The sequence below is a fragment of the Panthera onca genome, chromosome B1, assembly GCF_046562875.1.
Source record: "Panthera onca isolate mPanOnc1 chromosome B1, mPanOnc1 haplotype 2, whole genome shotgun sequence".
Lineage (NCBI taxonomy): Eukaryota > Metazoa > Chordata > Mammalia > Carnivora > Felidae > Panthera > Panthera onca.
The window spans coordinates 30,826,599-30,843,128 of NC_138342.1; positions in this window are offsets into that span (position 1 = coordinate 30,826,599).

Genomic DNA, 16,530 nt, shown 5'->3' on the forward strand with positions numbered 1-16,530 from the left:
TGAAAGCTGCAGGGGATAAAAACATCAAAAGTAGGAATGGTAAGTGGCTTATGGTTGAACCATGGAAGAAAAAGAACTTTTAAGAAGTGCATTACACAGAGGCCACCATAACGATTAGCTGGATGTCAGAGTCGAGGGGGAATAACAAACACGTCCACTAGTACAGTCCTCATGTGAGGCATAAAATCCTTCTCCAACAGCTTCTATGTAATTACCTACATTAATACATAAACACTTACAATTTTACAAACATCACAATTTCTTGAGGTCCCATTCCATGTTGACAGCTTAGAATATGAGAAAAATCTTAATTATAATGAATTAATATTTGCTTCTTTGAAATTACTACCTATCGGTCTTTGTTATGTCTTTGACAATCACACAGGCATAGTTTTCCTCCCACACATGGCAACTCCTCAAATATTGAAAGCTTGATACCACATCCATTACTAATTCTGGTCATTAGTCTATTCTACCTTCAGAACACACTATCTCACAGAAATAAAATGACCCAAGGAAAGTTTGGCGGGACTTCTGGGAAAGAACCTCCTTGTCTTGGAAGACTACCAAGAAATGACTCCCACCAACTAGATGTGAAAGAGAAATGTTACAACCTAGGACTTATTGGAAACCATCTTGCAACTCGGCATGAAGAACCTATCTGAGGAAGAAAAGTCAAGAAATAAGAAGCTATCCTGGCACCCCTGTAGTTCTGCGTACTCATCATGCACTCTTCCCAAAACACACACGTGTAGTCACACAATAATTTGTCATGTCCTTACACCCATCTGCAATACTCTTCTCTCCTCTTCCCAGAATTTACTTCTATCCTGCAATATCTCAGTTCTAGTGTCGCTTCTCCAGAAAAACTTTTCCTAACCTCCCTGACCAGGTCAAATCAGCACATTATCCTCCTTGTTGCCATGTGTGTCAGGAAAACTGTTCCTGTGTGATTGTCAGACATAACAAAGGCCAATAGGTAGTAATTTCAAAGAAACAAATTTTGACTCATTACAATAAAGATTCCTCCCTTACCAGGCCTATTTCCTATCTTCCCTGACCAGGTCAAATGGGCACACCTACTTTGTGTGTTTATCACAATAGCAATATTACATTTCTTTGTATGATGATTTGATGATTATCTTCTCCACTAGAATGTAAGCTCTTTGAGGTTGAGTATCTTATCCATCTTCTATATTACAGTACCCTCAGGGCTTATCAGTACATACTTTTTGAATAAATAATGAATGACTGACGTTAAAGACCACATGTCAAGGGAGATTTCCATATGGATGATGAGCTCATCCAGGATGGTGGCAACATGCAACTTGGTGGTACAGTTTGTTCTGAGCCATGTTCTCCCATAAATCAAAAGAAGTTGACAGATGGTATCTAATGAAGACACAGAAGCAAGTCAGAGGTTTTGAGTGCCAAATGCCATAAACCTCAAGGCAAGAGGGGTTTTAAATGAATGAAAGACTAATGGTTTAGAAATAAAATTAGGAAGTAAGGAGGCCTCTCCTCTCCAGACTCCATCTTCTTGGGGAAATGGTATTCCCTGACTGCTAGTTTAAGGCTGGAACATCTGGTGAGCATTCAAGGAATAGATTGATAATACAGGGGAATTTACTTCAGAGGGTGCACAAATTAGAAGGTGGAGGGAGAGATGGATGCAGGGGTTATATGGAATTTTAAAAACGAAGCATAAGGGGCTATGAGGAATGAGATGGAAATCACCTGAAAACTCAGACAAATGAAGTGACATTGTACACCATGAAGCTAATTCAGAGTAGAATCCATACTAAAATGCATGTCGTCTGCCTTCTTAGTCACCGCCCCCCCCTTTTTGGCTAACTATATAGCAAAGTTGGTGATAGAAAAACAGTGGTCTCAAAAATTAAGCTAATAATCACCTTGTCGTGGTGATTGGTTTTTAATGTGAGATTAGAACACAATCCAAAATACATGTAAGTATTGCAGTTATATATCATAGCTGCAAATATTGCTTTCTCTCTGGTAATCTAAACTTTTAAACTCTTCCAACTTTCTCCCATAGCCTCAATAAATACCAACTGAACAGGAATAAATTAACAAAAAGTAATTGAAAATGTCAACATTTCCAGAAGCTGATAGTCAGGCTAATGATGCCAATTAAGAAAAATGATCTTGAAAATAAGACAGTTGCCCTCATACATAGTCAGAGTATAACTCATGAAGCCTCAGGGCCCCAGAATAGAGAGAGGGGTTGGTACGATGAAGCAAATGTTTGATGAGTACAGCCAGGGACACATATATTACCATAGATAGAGTATAATGTGCTAGGACTAGAAAAGAAATGTATATAAAGTATTAACAGGACATAGAAAAAAGAGCTGCAAACTTTCACTAATGAGATACGTGAAGAATTCATTCATTCATTCTACAGATATTTACTAAGTGCCCATGAGGGACCAGGTACTGTTCACGGGCACTGGGGATACAATGGTGAGCAGCACAGTAGAACATTTCTGCCCTTTTAGCTGACATTCTAGTAGGGAGAAACAGAAAATATATATAATATGTCAAGTGGCAACAAGTGCTGTGTAAAATAAAAAAGTTGAGTAAGGAAATAAAAACCAGTATGGTTAAAGACCCCCTTGATAAGGTAATATTTAAGTAGGCTCTGATATTTGACTTGGTTTTAAAAGGATATATATATATATATAGGAAGTCATCAGAAAAAGAAGCAGAGAAGTAATTTCTAAATGTAGAAAATAAGGAATGAAAAGTCCCAGAGACAAAAAAAAAAAAAAAAAGAAAAGTCCCAGAGACACAAAAGAAATAAGTTTTGTTTCTTTGATTGTTTGCTTGCTTGTTTGTCTTACCACCTAATGCCCATTGTCTCTTCTGATGATACCTTGAAATTCCTTTAGAAAAACCTTTCTTCCCATTCTTCATCCATGTATGTCAGACTAGAAATGGAACATGTACCCTAAGCCTGACCAATTAAAGGTTCCTATTTCCATAGAGTAATAAGTAAATAACTCAAAATTATCCAATCATGGTATTTCCCTGGACTTGTGTAAAAATTATCAAAAAGAGATAGTCTCCTTTCTTCAGTGGGATTGCCAGTAGCTATGATAATGTGAGCCTAGAACTCTCGGAAGCCATTATGCAGAGCCTGGGTATGAAAACAATATAACACAAACAGAGCCAAAGACAACGAAAAGTAGAAAGCTGGTCTTTATTTTTGAACTCTTAGATAAAACCCTGTCTGAAGCTGACCTTAGTCAGGTGCTTATAAGCTACATGAGTCAATAAATTTCTCTTTGGCATTGAACTTGATATTCTATCACTTGCCAGCCAAAAAGTCTTTTTTATAAAGAATATATCGTGTTCAAGGAAAGAACTATCAGATATTATATTATAAATTATGATGGTACTTGGCAAGTGTCCCAAAAAGACTTCTACAAACTATATTCCAAAGCCACAGTAATCAAAACAGCCTAATACAGCCATAAACCCAGAACAATAAATTAATGGAACAGAATACATAGCCCAGAAATACTCACACATATACTGTGAATTAATTTATGACAAAGGAAGTAAAAATATACAATGACAAAAGGATAGTTAATTTTCAACTAACTGATGTTAGGACAACTGGACATCTACATGCAAAAGAATGAAAACAAACTGCTATTTTATCCCATATGCAAAAATCAACTCAAAATGAATTAAAGAAATGAACATAAGACCTGAAACCATAAAACTTCAAGAAGAAAGCATAGGGGGTAACCTTCTTGATATAAACCTTGGCAATGATTATTTTAATTTGACACCAAGAGAAAAGACTAGAAAAGCTAAAAATAAATAAACAATCAAGTAGGCAAATAAGTGGGACTATATCAAACTAAAAAGGTTTTTGCACAGCAAAGGAAACCGTCAACAAAATGAAGACATCTTGTAGAATGGGAAAAAAATATTTGCAAACCCGATATCTGATAAGGAGTTAATCTCCAAAATGTATAAAGAACTCATACAACTCATTTTCCAAAACAAGCAAACAAGCAACCCTGACTAAAAATAGGCAGAGTAACTATATATACACTTCTACAAAGACATACAATGGCAAAGGTACACGGAAAAGGTGCTCAACATCACTAATCATCAGGGAAATGAAAATCAAAATCACACTTGTTAGAATGGCTATCATCAAAAAGACAAGAGACATCAAGTGTTGGCAAAAATAAAGACAAAAGGGAACCCTTGTGCACTGTTGGTAGGAATGTAAATTGGTACATCCACTATGGAAAACAGTATGGAAGTTCCTCAAAATGGTAAAAATGTAACTATCGTATGATCCGGTAATCTTACTTCTGGGTATGTATCTAAAGGAAATGAAAACAGGATATCAAAGAGGTACCTACATCATCATGTTTATTGCAACATTATTCAAAATAGCCAAGATATGGAAGTACGGTAAGTGTCAGTCAAACAGATGAATGGATAAAGAAGTTGTGGAATACACACACACACACACACACACACACACACACACACACACACTGGAATATTATTCAGCCCTGAAAAAGAAGGAAATCCTGTCATTTGCAACAACATGGATAGACCTAGAGAGCATTATGCTAAGTGAAATAAGTCAAACAGAGAAACACAAATAATGCATGGTATCAATTGTATGTGGAAACTAAAAAGTCAAATTCAGGAGCAGGCAGCAGAAAAGTGGTTGCCAAGGGATGTGGAGTGAGGGACGCAGGGGAATGCGTTAAGAAAAAAAAAAAAAGACTTCTAGGAAAACTTTATTCTTGCCATTCAGAAGTGCTGAGATCATGGGGGAGGCAGTTTCAAAAAATAGAATTAAATGTTTTGAGGTGTTTTAAAATGCCCACACAGAATTCTGGAGAAGTCACCTTCTCTGGATTACTTACTCATAAAAATGTACACATGTGTTAAGCACAGTAGGTACTGTGGTGAGCAGCATTCTGTGGGTACAAAAATAGATTTAACATTTATATATTGTTAAAGAGAACCAGAGCTGAACAGTAGTTAAAGCAGTAAAAAAAAAAAAAAAAAAAAAGAAAGAAAGAAAGAAAGAAAAGAAAAGAAAGGAAAGGAAAGAAAGAAAAAAAACAGATTAGGAGAAAAGACACCTCAGTATAGAACCAAGCCCAGTTCTAAATACAAGGAAAAATAGGGATTTACAGCCAAGGAAAAGAGTGAGAGGTCAGTGGATAAAAAATTACCAAGAGGAGACATCAAGAATAGGGGAAATACTTGCTAAACAGGATTCTTGCTAAAGGCAGGCCAGGGTAACTAGGTTGGCTAGTATGGCTGTGTTTATATAACATGAGAGCTGGGGGAACACTTGTCACAGTAAAAATGACTGCACTTTAGAATCTTGAAAAACTGTCTATTGTTTTGAACTCAGCTAAACCCATACTTCTCCTTTTTCGCTACAGACTTATAACACGGTCACTGAACTGTAACCTACATAAAGTTAGTAATGCATTGCACCCTACACTACACATCCACCAGTCTGCCTAAATGGCTCTTGGGTAATGCCTTGGTTAAAATGTGGTCCAAGTGCACCTGCATCACAGTCACCCAGCAGACTCGTGAAACCAGAAAGCTAGGCCGTATAAACCATGCATCAAGAATATGCATTTTAGAAGAATTCAAGCCTACTCTTATGCACACTGAAGGTGAGAACTATTCGGTTATGGAGTAAATATTGGTTACATTTTAGATAAAACACGGAGACTAAAATTTATTGACACCTACTGTGTTCTTTATATGCTGTATATACCTGTCTCATTTAATAATCAAAACAGAACGCTGAAACAAATATTTTCCCTATTTCGCAGATGCTAAGATTAATCATGCACTCAAATCCACATGTCTGGGAAATGTCCACACTGAGAGAGAATCTGACACTAAAGCCCATGACCTATCCTAACTTCGCCAGGCTAGCTCCTTCTCCTGGTTCTTATTTCTTGAATTATTCCATGAGAATCTTCTATCCACAAAAACACTCGCTAAAATGTTGACAGTACTACTTTTGATTGGAAATACCAAACTACATACAACTGTATTGATTCCTAACCTCAAGAAAATGTCAGAAATGTTTCCCAGATTACCATTCCTTTATAAAAGCCAGCTAATATTATATATCTTTGGCCCATACCAGTCTCTCTCCCTGTGATTTCTGGAAGTCCTAAATCTCAATATCTGAGTCAGCTGACCATGTCCACCCTTGCCTTATTCTGACAGGTGGACTAAAAGACATTACAGTAAAGAATATCTAATTTCTTTAACATCTAATTTTACCCACATCCTTTTACCACTTGAAGAAAGTATGCTGTCTTGGCTCTTTAATGTGTTGAGTTAAGTAACCATTCTAATGATAATAAGTCTTTTATTATGAATCTAGCTTTTCTAGTACTGAACCAGACACAAAGGACTCCTGAGAAACCTCACTCTCCAGATGGCCTGAGAAACATTAAATAATTACAGTACAATGGATTACATATGCATATATATGAAAAGGTGTGTGCAAGAGGATGAATTGGTCCAGGGAAGTGAATGAATTAATACTTCACAGAGTTTTGTGCCAAGAGATCACAGAGCTGGGAAACAAAGGCCATCACAAGAATAGCATTATTCGGAGACCTGTAGCTCTACAGTGCTTGCCCCTTAAATACCTGCCCGGGTCTTTTCCATCTTTTTCACTCAGCTCATCAGGGACCCAGATAAATGACTTCATTTGCTGACTTTTTAGGGACCAAGAGGCAAACTCAACATTTTTTGCTTAGTTTATTGAATCACTACCATGAGTTATGCAGATTTTAAAGACTGGTCCCATAGTAAGCACTAAATCCGTCTAACTCCTTCCATATCCTGAAATGACACCAGAAAACTTTGAAACAGAATGGAAGAAGAATTTCTTATGAGGAAACAGGAAAATATTTGATAAATACTTGGGAATTTCCTAATAAAACTTTGAGAAAAAATCTAAAGTGCTAAGCCCAAAAACAGGAACATAAAAGTATATGATCTCTTGAGGGTTTATTAATCCATAAAGGAAGCTATGGACTTTATGTTAAACTGCCTTTGTTAAAAAGAACATTAGGGTAAGGACTCAAACATTTTTGGGTCAGCATGCTTAGTTTACTCTGGACATTTACCCATTATCTCCGAATTACCGTATTTCCATTTTGTATGGATACTCACTCCTATTCTTTCAACTACAATTGTAATTGCCTCCTCAAGACAGTATTTCCTGAATAAATACTGATGTTACTATTTAAATTAGAAAATGTTCTCAGTTTTAGCACTTCAACATGTTAATTTGTGGCTACATCACAAAACGAAATTGCTATCTCCATAACTTATAAATACTTGCTCTACTATTCCATAAAACAATGGAAAATGATTTCAAGTAAGTTAGAGCAGAAAATGGAAAAATATTTATTCAAAAGTTAATAATTCATCAGACAATCCATTCACCCTTGTTTCTGAAAGACTGTTGTTATAGCATATTACAAATTCAGAAACATTAAACTTCAATCTTGAAAAAGCATGTTTATTGGGATGCCTGGGTAGCTCAGTCAATTAAGCATCCCACTCTTGGTTTTGGCTCGGGTCATGAACTCACAGTTCGTGAGTTCCAGCCCCACATTGGGCTCTATGCTGGCATTGCAGAGCCTGCTTGAGATTCCCTCTTTTTCTCTCTCTCTCTGCCCCTCTCCTGCACTCTCTCAAAATAAATACTTAAAAAAAGAGAAAAAGCATATTTATTTATAAAATATCTGACCATCAAGATTCACATTATATTTCTCCCATTTTTCCCATTAATATAACCTTAATGATATGAATAAGTGAGGAACTAGACATTGAGACCCGTCTTCAGGAAAGTTACCAGTCCAGGACATAGTCTTAAACAACTGAAATCTAATCTGTAAAAACATAGTGAGATAGGATGCAACAGTAATGATGCATATTTCTTAGTTCACATGTCTGTTTCATTTCAGTTTTCTCCTCAAGACATCCTAAAAGATGTAGGGAATCCACATGTCAGTCATCCAAAGTCCCACCCTCTCTGTTTTTCGCTATACTAGACACTGTGAACTTCTCCTTCATGCCATTCCATTAACTCATTCCTTACTCACATCCTAGAACTTATCATCAACCAGGGTTACTATGCACCTTAAATACTAGCACTCCAGCCCCTCATGCTCAGGCCATGCATGGTCATTTTCCCATCCGTGTACCCCCTTATTTTTACTATGGCCACATAGAAATCTCAAGTCCCTTGATTCCACATTTGTTTTCAAATCAAAGAGCCCCTGTCTGACTCTACTTCTCTCCGAAAACATCACTTCAACAACTACCTGGACAACACCCTCAACCTGCTCACTCATTTTCCCTTCTCATGCAGAAGCCCTGGAAATCTCAAGCATTTTCCAATTTACAAAGCCTCAACTTAGGGCAGTATTTCTGGAAAATAATCGGGTCATCAGTGAAGAGTTGCCTATTGTGGTACTTTACAGATTCCTTTCAAATCAGATTGCTTTTCAGTTAACCAAAACGTCTGAATCAGTTAATATTTGTTGGTGGCAACAAGAGTCAGTGTCAACATATTCAACAACTAGCCAATTGAAACAGATCAGGTAAAAAAAATATATTGGCTGTTAAAACCAGCCGATAGCAATTCTAATAGCAAGCAATAGGAAACAACTCCAGAAAAAGAGGAGAGGGAAGAGGAAAAAAAATAAAATTAAGAGAAAATAAGGTAGCTCACAGCCAAGAAAATAAAACAAGTATTGAATGAGAAAGCCTTTGGAGAACCGGAACAAGGGCAGGTGTAGGAGTCATAGCAGCAAAAGATCTTCAAACTTCTCTCTGGGAATTGCCATAAGATGACTTCATTCTAACTGCTTTCTGCCTCTGTATATCATCTCTCAAGATTAAATTTTCCAAGGGCATATACCATATACCATGAACTACTCACTACAGCCAACAAGATGGATTTCTGTGATTGACTCAGTCTAGGACATAACTCCACCGATGCAGCCAGGCAGGCTGGCTTCCCAGAAGGAAAAGGGATGGGCAGACAAAAGCAAGAACCAGTATAGCATCCTTTGCCATCACTGAAAATTTCTTCTTCTGTTGACTTAAGGAACCTTCGTGTTATAAAGAGAGAGAATACTTTTTTGCTTTAGCCATAGAGTTCAAGTAAAACGCCAACCAAATTCCTTTAAATTCTCCTTTGATTACTTTTAGAGATAGCACTTTCTCCCGGTTTTTCTTCCCGGTTCTCTGGCCTTCCCATTCAGCTTGGGATGGAAATATTGGTACTTTCCAGTGCTCTGTCCTTATTCTTCTTTTATTATTACTCTAAAACCTCTCCTGACCATCCCATCCACACGTGTGGCTGCAGCTTCCACACATGTGCTGGCTGACCCTTCCCGCCATGGCACAGACTGACCCCAAGAGTTTCAGACTCATCAACCCAGCGACCTACATGGCCATTCCCCTTGTTGTAACAGGGGAAATCTTCCACACACAAAAAGCTTTAAATTGAATGTCTCCAAATAAAATCCATCATCTCTGTCCCCCCCTCCCCCATGGCATTCTGTCTTCCCCTATGTCATTCTGGCCTCCTGCGTGGCATCACCATGTGCTAGAAAATCCAGTTCTGAAATCTTGGAATCTCCCTGGACTCAAGCTTTCTCCCAACCTTCCATCCGTAATCCACCAGTGGGTCACAGCAGTTCTCATTTCTCTTGCCCCAGTAAAAGCCTTCATCACTTCTCTTAACACAATTTCCTGCTCATGCCTCAACCACCTCAACATAGCTTTCAAAAGGCTGCTAGAATAAACTGAAATGCTCATCTGTTCATGTCCCTTTAAAAGTTGCCTGCGGAATAACATCCAAACATAATGGCCTGAGAGGCAAGATCCTCCAAAGTCTATCAACTCACTTTGTGTTTAGCCTTCATCTTGCCACCAACACCCTGGAACAACAGCTGTAGCAAACGGTGGTGTTCGCAGAACGTGGCATGCTATGCGATCCCCTACAGAGAGACAAACCGTCCTCATGGTGCCCTGTCCGAATATCTGTCCGATTGAATCTATGAGTATAATAAAGCGTATACAGTTTTACACTACTCAGTTTGGACTTACATATTACACAGCAATATATAACTGGAAGAGGCCCTTTTCTGATTTGTGATTTTCCAATGATGACCATCTCCAGCATTAGCTGGAGAACAAATTTTATCTTTTAACTGAATCTTTGATTTTTCTTTTAGGGGCTATTCTGTAAAATAGTAGAAAATATATGAAATTTGAGAACAAACCTGGGTTCAAAAAATATTTGCTTCCCTTATTTACTTTTGTGACCTTAGGCAATTTTTTCCTCACGAAATACAGATAATACCCACCTTGCAAGTAGTTGTGGGGCCTAATTCAGCAAACGAGGGTGAAGCTCCTAACATCTCAGACAGAGTCAGAGTTTGGAAACCAAGAACTCTCTTTCCCCATGATACTTAGCAGTAAATTTATAAAACAAAATAGGTATGATAATAAAATACGGGACATTAATCTCTGAAGATCATGCCGTTGTGTATTTGGAAAACCCAAGAGAACCAAGTGAAAAAAATCACTGAAAACAGTAAGCAAGTGTATATGAGATAGCTAGCCACAAAATTAATATATAAAAGTCAATAGCTATCTTATGTTCCAGGAATAATCAAGTGTAAAATATAATGGAGAAAAGACTTCAATGACAACTAATCATAAAATACCCAAGAATATGAATCACAAGAAATGTGTATAAGTGTTTCAGAAAAAAATTCAGCTCATGTATATCAAATAAAAATTTAATATATGGTGTCCAGCAATGAATAATTGTTTCAATGAATATTAGATCCTTCCCTGTAGACTTCAGGGGTTATAGGTGCAAAGAAGACAGCTCTCCAGCTCCCCTTACACAGCCACCTTAGATCTTTTTTCCCAAAGCAGTTGGGGCAGATATCATCACTTGAGAGGTTAGAAAATGCCTGCAACTTCAGTGAATGAAAATTTCACATGGAAACCAATTAAAAGTCCTCTGGAGGCCATTTCTTACTGAAGACGATCAAAGGAAATCTAGAGATCAACCTCCTCAAACTGACTAGAGCCAACAATTAGAAGAGACATATATGAAGCCCTCGCTTATAACAGATTATTCTGCCCATGTTTAAAGACAGATAAGTAATTTACTTTTCTGAAAATGTAGTACGGGGAAAAAACAACCCAAACAAAGAGAAAGGTGTAGTGTTCTTTAGACTTACAGAAGAAAAACATGCACCTGTTGAGGGAGTGTTGGGTTCATTTTTAATTGTTTCCAAAGATTTATATTTGGTTTAATGATATGATCTTGATATTATTATGGTAATAAGATGCATTTGCTAAGTGTGCTGCACAAGATAATTATTGGTTGTTTTGAATCTAAAGTCTTAGAGAAAAATGTTTAATCATATGCTAACTTGATCATAATTGTGCATATTTTAGGAGGAGTTGTAATAACATAGATTTGGATTTACATTGAGTTTTAGATCGTAGAGATAATGATAAGGTGGCGGGACATTTGTCCAATTTTCAGGTCAATCACATTTTTACACTTTAATGGAAATTTTGTTTTTGTTCAGAGACTTTTGTGACATAGCCTGATATTCCTCTTCCAATATATGTTATCTCTTTCTTTCCCTAAAATCTGATTTTTAGCTAGTCATAACCAATTGAAAAAAGACATTTGCCAGCATCCCTTGAGTTAAGTATGTTTATATGACTAAGTTCTAGCTGATGCCGTTTATATAAACTTCTTGACTTTGACTTGACATAAACTTTGACTTTCTAGAAGAGGGTTTGCCTTCCTTTTCTTCTTCCCTCTTTCCTGCTAACCAGACTTATTTCACACACATGACAAAGAAATAAACTTTTACTTTATTTAGGCCACTGTCATTTTGAGTATTTACCATCAGTCAGGCTAACTTAGTTCCAACTAAAACAAAATTGAAGAAATAGATGGAAAAAAAATTATAAGTCTGCCTTCCCATTAGGTAAGAGAAATTATATAGAAGCAAAATTGTTTTAAATCTTGTTAAAAGGGTATTTTTTTGGATCCTATAATTCTCCCTTTTCTGGCTTATTATCTAAATTGCTTAAACTTGTTAGTCACTGCTGCTATGACTCAGTTAATAATTACAATAACATGATCAGAAACCTCATTTTTAATAACTACTGCAATGTGTGTTTGCTGCATTATTTAATAATTGCAGTTTTGACAGAGGATAAGGAAAACAAATGGGACAGATAAAACCCATAAGATATGCTAAGCACAATTAATGTAGGTTAATAGTACCTTGTAATGACAGGAAACATTCATAAAATGTGTTACGGATAATACACAGGTTTGAACTGTTCAGGTCCACTCATATGCAGATTTTTTTCAATAAATGTTTTCTCTTCCTTATAATTTTCTTAATAACACTTTCTTTTCCTAGCTTTCTTTACTGCCAGAATACAGTATGCAACACATACATCACACATAATACGCATTAATTGACTATTTATGTTATCGGTAAGGCTTCCTGTCAACAGTAGGCTGTTAGTAGTTAAGTTGTGGGGGAGTCAAAAGTTACATGCAGGGGCAGTCTGGGTGGCTCAGTCGGTTGGGCGGCCAACTACTGCTCAGGTCATGATCTCGCAGTCTGTGAGTTCAAGCCCCACATCAGGCTCTGTGCTGACAGCTCAGAGCCTGGAGCCTGCTTCCGATTCTGTGTCTCCCTCTCTCTCTGTCCCTTCCCTGCTTGCTCTTTGTCTCTCTCTCTCTCTCAAAAATAATAAACATTTAAAAAATTTAAAAAAAATAGTTACATGCAGATTTTTGACTGTGTGGGGTCGATGCCCTTAAACAAGTTAATAAACTAAGATGCACGTAGGACATAAATTTAGTGTTAAACTTCGAAAGGAGCAAGAGGCACTTAGTATTCAAAATAACTGAAGAAAAGTCTTGAAAGTAATTATTTGGATATTTTTTAACCCTCTGGTTACTCCTCATTTGTTAGTATTGAGACTTGATAGTTTAGTTGAACATTTTTTTCCCTACTTTTCAGAGAGAAAATGGTAAAAGCTTCACTACAGACAACAGTAGGCATCCTGAGATCATTATCATGCATTGACTAGTCAGATGTTCATCACTACCTTTGGAATTTGCTTACCGTTCATTTTGGAAAGTCTCCGTCCTCCCCTCACATCATGCCTAGGTTCCTTAGTCGGTTTATACACTGTCACTGCCTAATAATATACTGGGCGGTGTGTCCCAGTTCTATTTGCTTGCTCTGAATTCTGTTACAAAAATAGTCAAATTTTCAACTGATGCATCTGTGTTCCCATTTAACATGGCTGCCTGCTACAAACGTCAGGCTTCCAAAATGGTGTCTGATGAACTTACTGATCCTTGAGCTGAAGGAAGCATTGTAGGATTACTGGCTGCTTCTAATGAATGTGGCTGTCACCATCAACAGAACAATGAAATATTATAGCTATAGATCCACTCCTTCACAGCAAATAACAAAATGGATTAACTCTTCAGAAGAAAATAACAGCCACAGCCTGATATTTCATCATTTTATCATGCCATCAATTGAAATGGAAAAGGATCTAAAACCAAATTTATCAGTAGCTTGGTAGAAGAGATTAGTATCCTAGACATTAGTAAATTAAAAATAAATTTGGCTATTTTAATGATCCATGGATAGAAACAAAAAAATTTCTAAATGAACCCAACACACAGAGATATTAACATTATTGATTTTTTTAAAACGTGTATGTGTTTTTCCACTTAGAGAAAAATCTGTATTTGGTTATCTTTTCTATAATTTCTTTTTTAATTCAGAAAACTCAGTCATGTGTATACAAAAGGGCTGCCATGGTTAAAATACCTTAGATTTTTATCAATAGCCTGGTTTCCCTGCCTCTGGTCTTCCTTTTCTCCAAACTGTTCTCCGTCCTGCCACCAGATAGCTTCCCCCCACCCCGCTCCCGATCCAGCTTTATTGAGATATACTTGAAAAATAAAAATTGCCTATTTTTAAGGCATACAATTTGCTATTTTGATCTTCATACACATTGTGAAGTAATTACCACAGTCAAGCTAATGAACATATCCGTCTCCCCTGATAACTGTTTGAGGGGTCATCAGCTGGTGAGGACCCCCAACCAACGTAGCTCTAGGACTCGTACACCCTCCCTGCTTTAGGCGCTTCTGCCCAGCACTTCCCAGACAACAGCCTCACTCTCTGTCCACACTTGGAGCTTTGAGGCCTCTTGTGTTCCTGTTCCCCTTCCTCCTTATCTTGTTCTTTCTCACATCCCTCTATGGTCCTGTTTCACCAGCCACAAAACAAACAAAACAAAACAAAACAAAACATCAACAACAAAACGCACTTTAAACAAATCATTAGAATCAGAGGGATGAGACCTGGGTGGGGAGCTTTTCTAGAAAATAAATAGATAAGTACAATAATAACACACACGTACAGACACAGTTCTTCAATCTCCACGCCCTCGAGGGTAAGGATGGGGAGATAGGCAATACCTGCCTTGTAAATCAGCAAAGATTGAAATACGCATAGACAAATATGTGTGTATACGCATATGTGTGCATAAGTCCATTAAATATTTATATCTTGTTACAGAGGTAAAAATTGTGATACAATGGGAAATTTTACTTTGGTTCTTAAATAAAAAGACAAGAATGAATTAATGGCAACATACAACTTTTTTTCTGTCTCTGTTTCTGTCTCTCTCTGTCTCCCTCTATATATGTCTCTCTCCCTCCCATTCACATATTTGCAAAACATTTAGCAGTAAGCAGAAGACAGGCAAAATTCTTGCTGAATTTATGAACATAGAATTTATGTTTCAGAGGAAGACAGACAATACACAAAAATAAATGTAAAAAGTTGGTGACAAATTCCAAGCCATTAAATAAAGCAGGATAAAATGAGAGAGGATGACCATAGTAGGGGGGAGTAGGGAAGGACACAGCTATTTGAGGTATATCCCTCAGAAACCTCCCCAGATTTCAGCATTTGAGTCAAATCTGAAAGTTGCCTTTAACCTCCAGAGGACAGGCCTAATTAGTGCTTTTTTTTTTTTTTTTTAATTTCAGCATAGTGTTTCCATTTGTATATTTATAATGTGGTTATTTCAACATTTTGATGCAGTTTATCATATAACTGCCAAAATATCACTCAAAAAGTTGAATCCCAGGGGCGTCTGGGTGGCTCAGTCAGTTGAGCATCTGACTCTTGATTTCAGCTCAGGTCATGATCCCAGGGTCATAGGACTGAGCCCTGCATCAGGCTCTGCACTGGGCAGGGAGCTTGCTTGAGGTTCATTCTCTCTCTCTTTCTCTCTCTCTCTCTGCCCCTCTTCCTACTCCTGCTCTCTGTCTCTCTAAAAAAAAAAATTTTTTTTAAGGTTGAAGCCCATTAGTATAAACCCTAACATAAAAAAAACATAAGAGGGGCGCCTGGGTGGCAGTCGGTTAAGCGTCCGACTTCGGCTCAGGTCATGATCTCGCGGTCAGTGAGTTCGAGCTCCGCGTTGGGCTCTGTGCTGACAGCTCAGAGCCTGGAACCTGTTTCAGATTCTGTGTCTCCTCTCTCTGACCCTCCCCCGTTCATGCTCTGTCTCTGTCTCAAAAATAAATAAACGTTAAAAAAAAAAAAAAAATTAAAAAAAAAAATAAGAAGAAGAAAGGAGGTGGGGCTTTGAAAAAAGGTACTACCTCTTCTACCAGCCAAGCTGGGCTGAAGGGAAGTTTTGCAGTCTAACAAAGCTGACTCTAAATTGTCAAGGCAAAGAACACCAAAGGGCCACGGGGCTCTTCATGATGAAGTAAAGGAAGTCTAACAAATTTATTAGGTTTGTCGTTAGTAAAGCTAACCAAGCTCTTCCCTTGTTCTACAGTCTTAGGGAAATGCGTACATTTTTTAAATTAAACAGAATAAATGATATTCAGAAATCATCTCCTTAATCCATCCTCTGTTAGGGCTAAGAGTATAATATTTAGTTGCAGCCAGGTAAAGATCATGTGATAACTTGCTTTATGGAATTATTGGTTTTCTCGTTACATAAACATGCATTTAATAAAAAAATGACATATTTTAAACTTTTCATTTGAAAATAATTGTGAACGTGCAGAAAAGTTACAAGAATAGTATAAAGAACACTTGTTCTATTTTACACAGCTTCATCCATTGTTAGTATTTTACCCCATTTGCTTTACCTTTATTATTTGCTGTCTACATTTTTTGAGAACCACTTGAGTATAAGTTACATACAATATGACCATTTACCCCTCAATGTTCAATGTGTATTTTCTAAATATTAGAACATTCTCTGACATAATCATTATATAGTTTTTAACTTTTAGTGGTCTACCAACTATATTGCAACTTTACCAATAAATAGAAC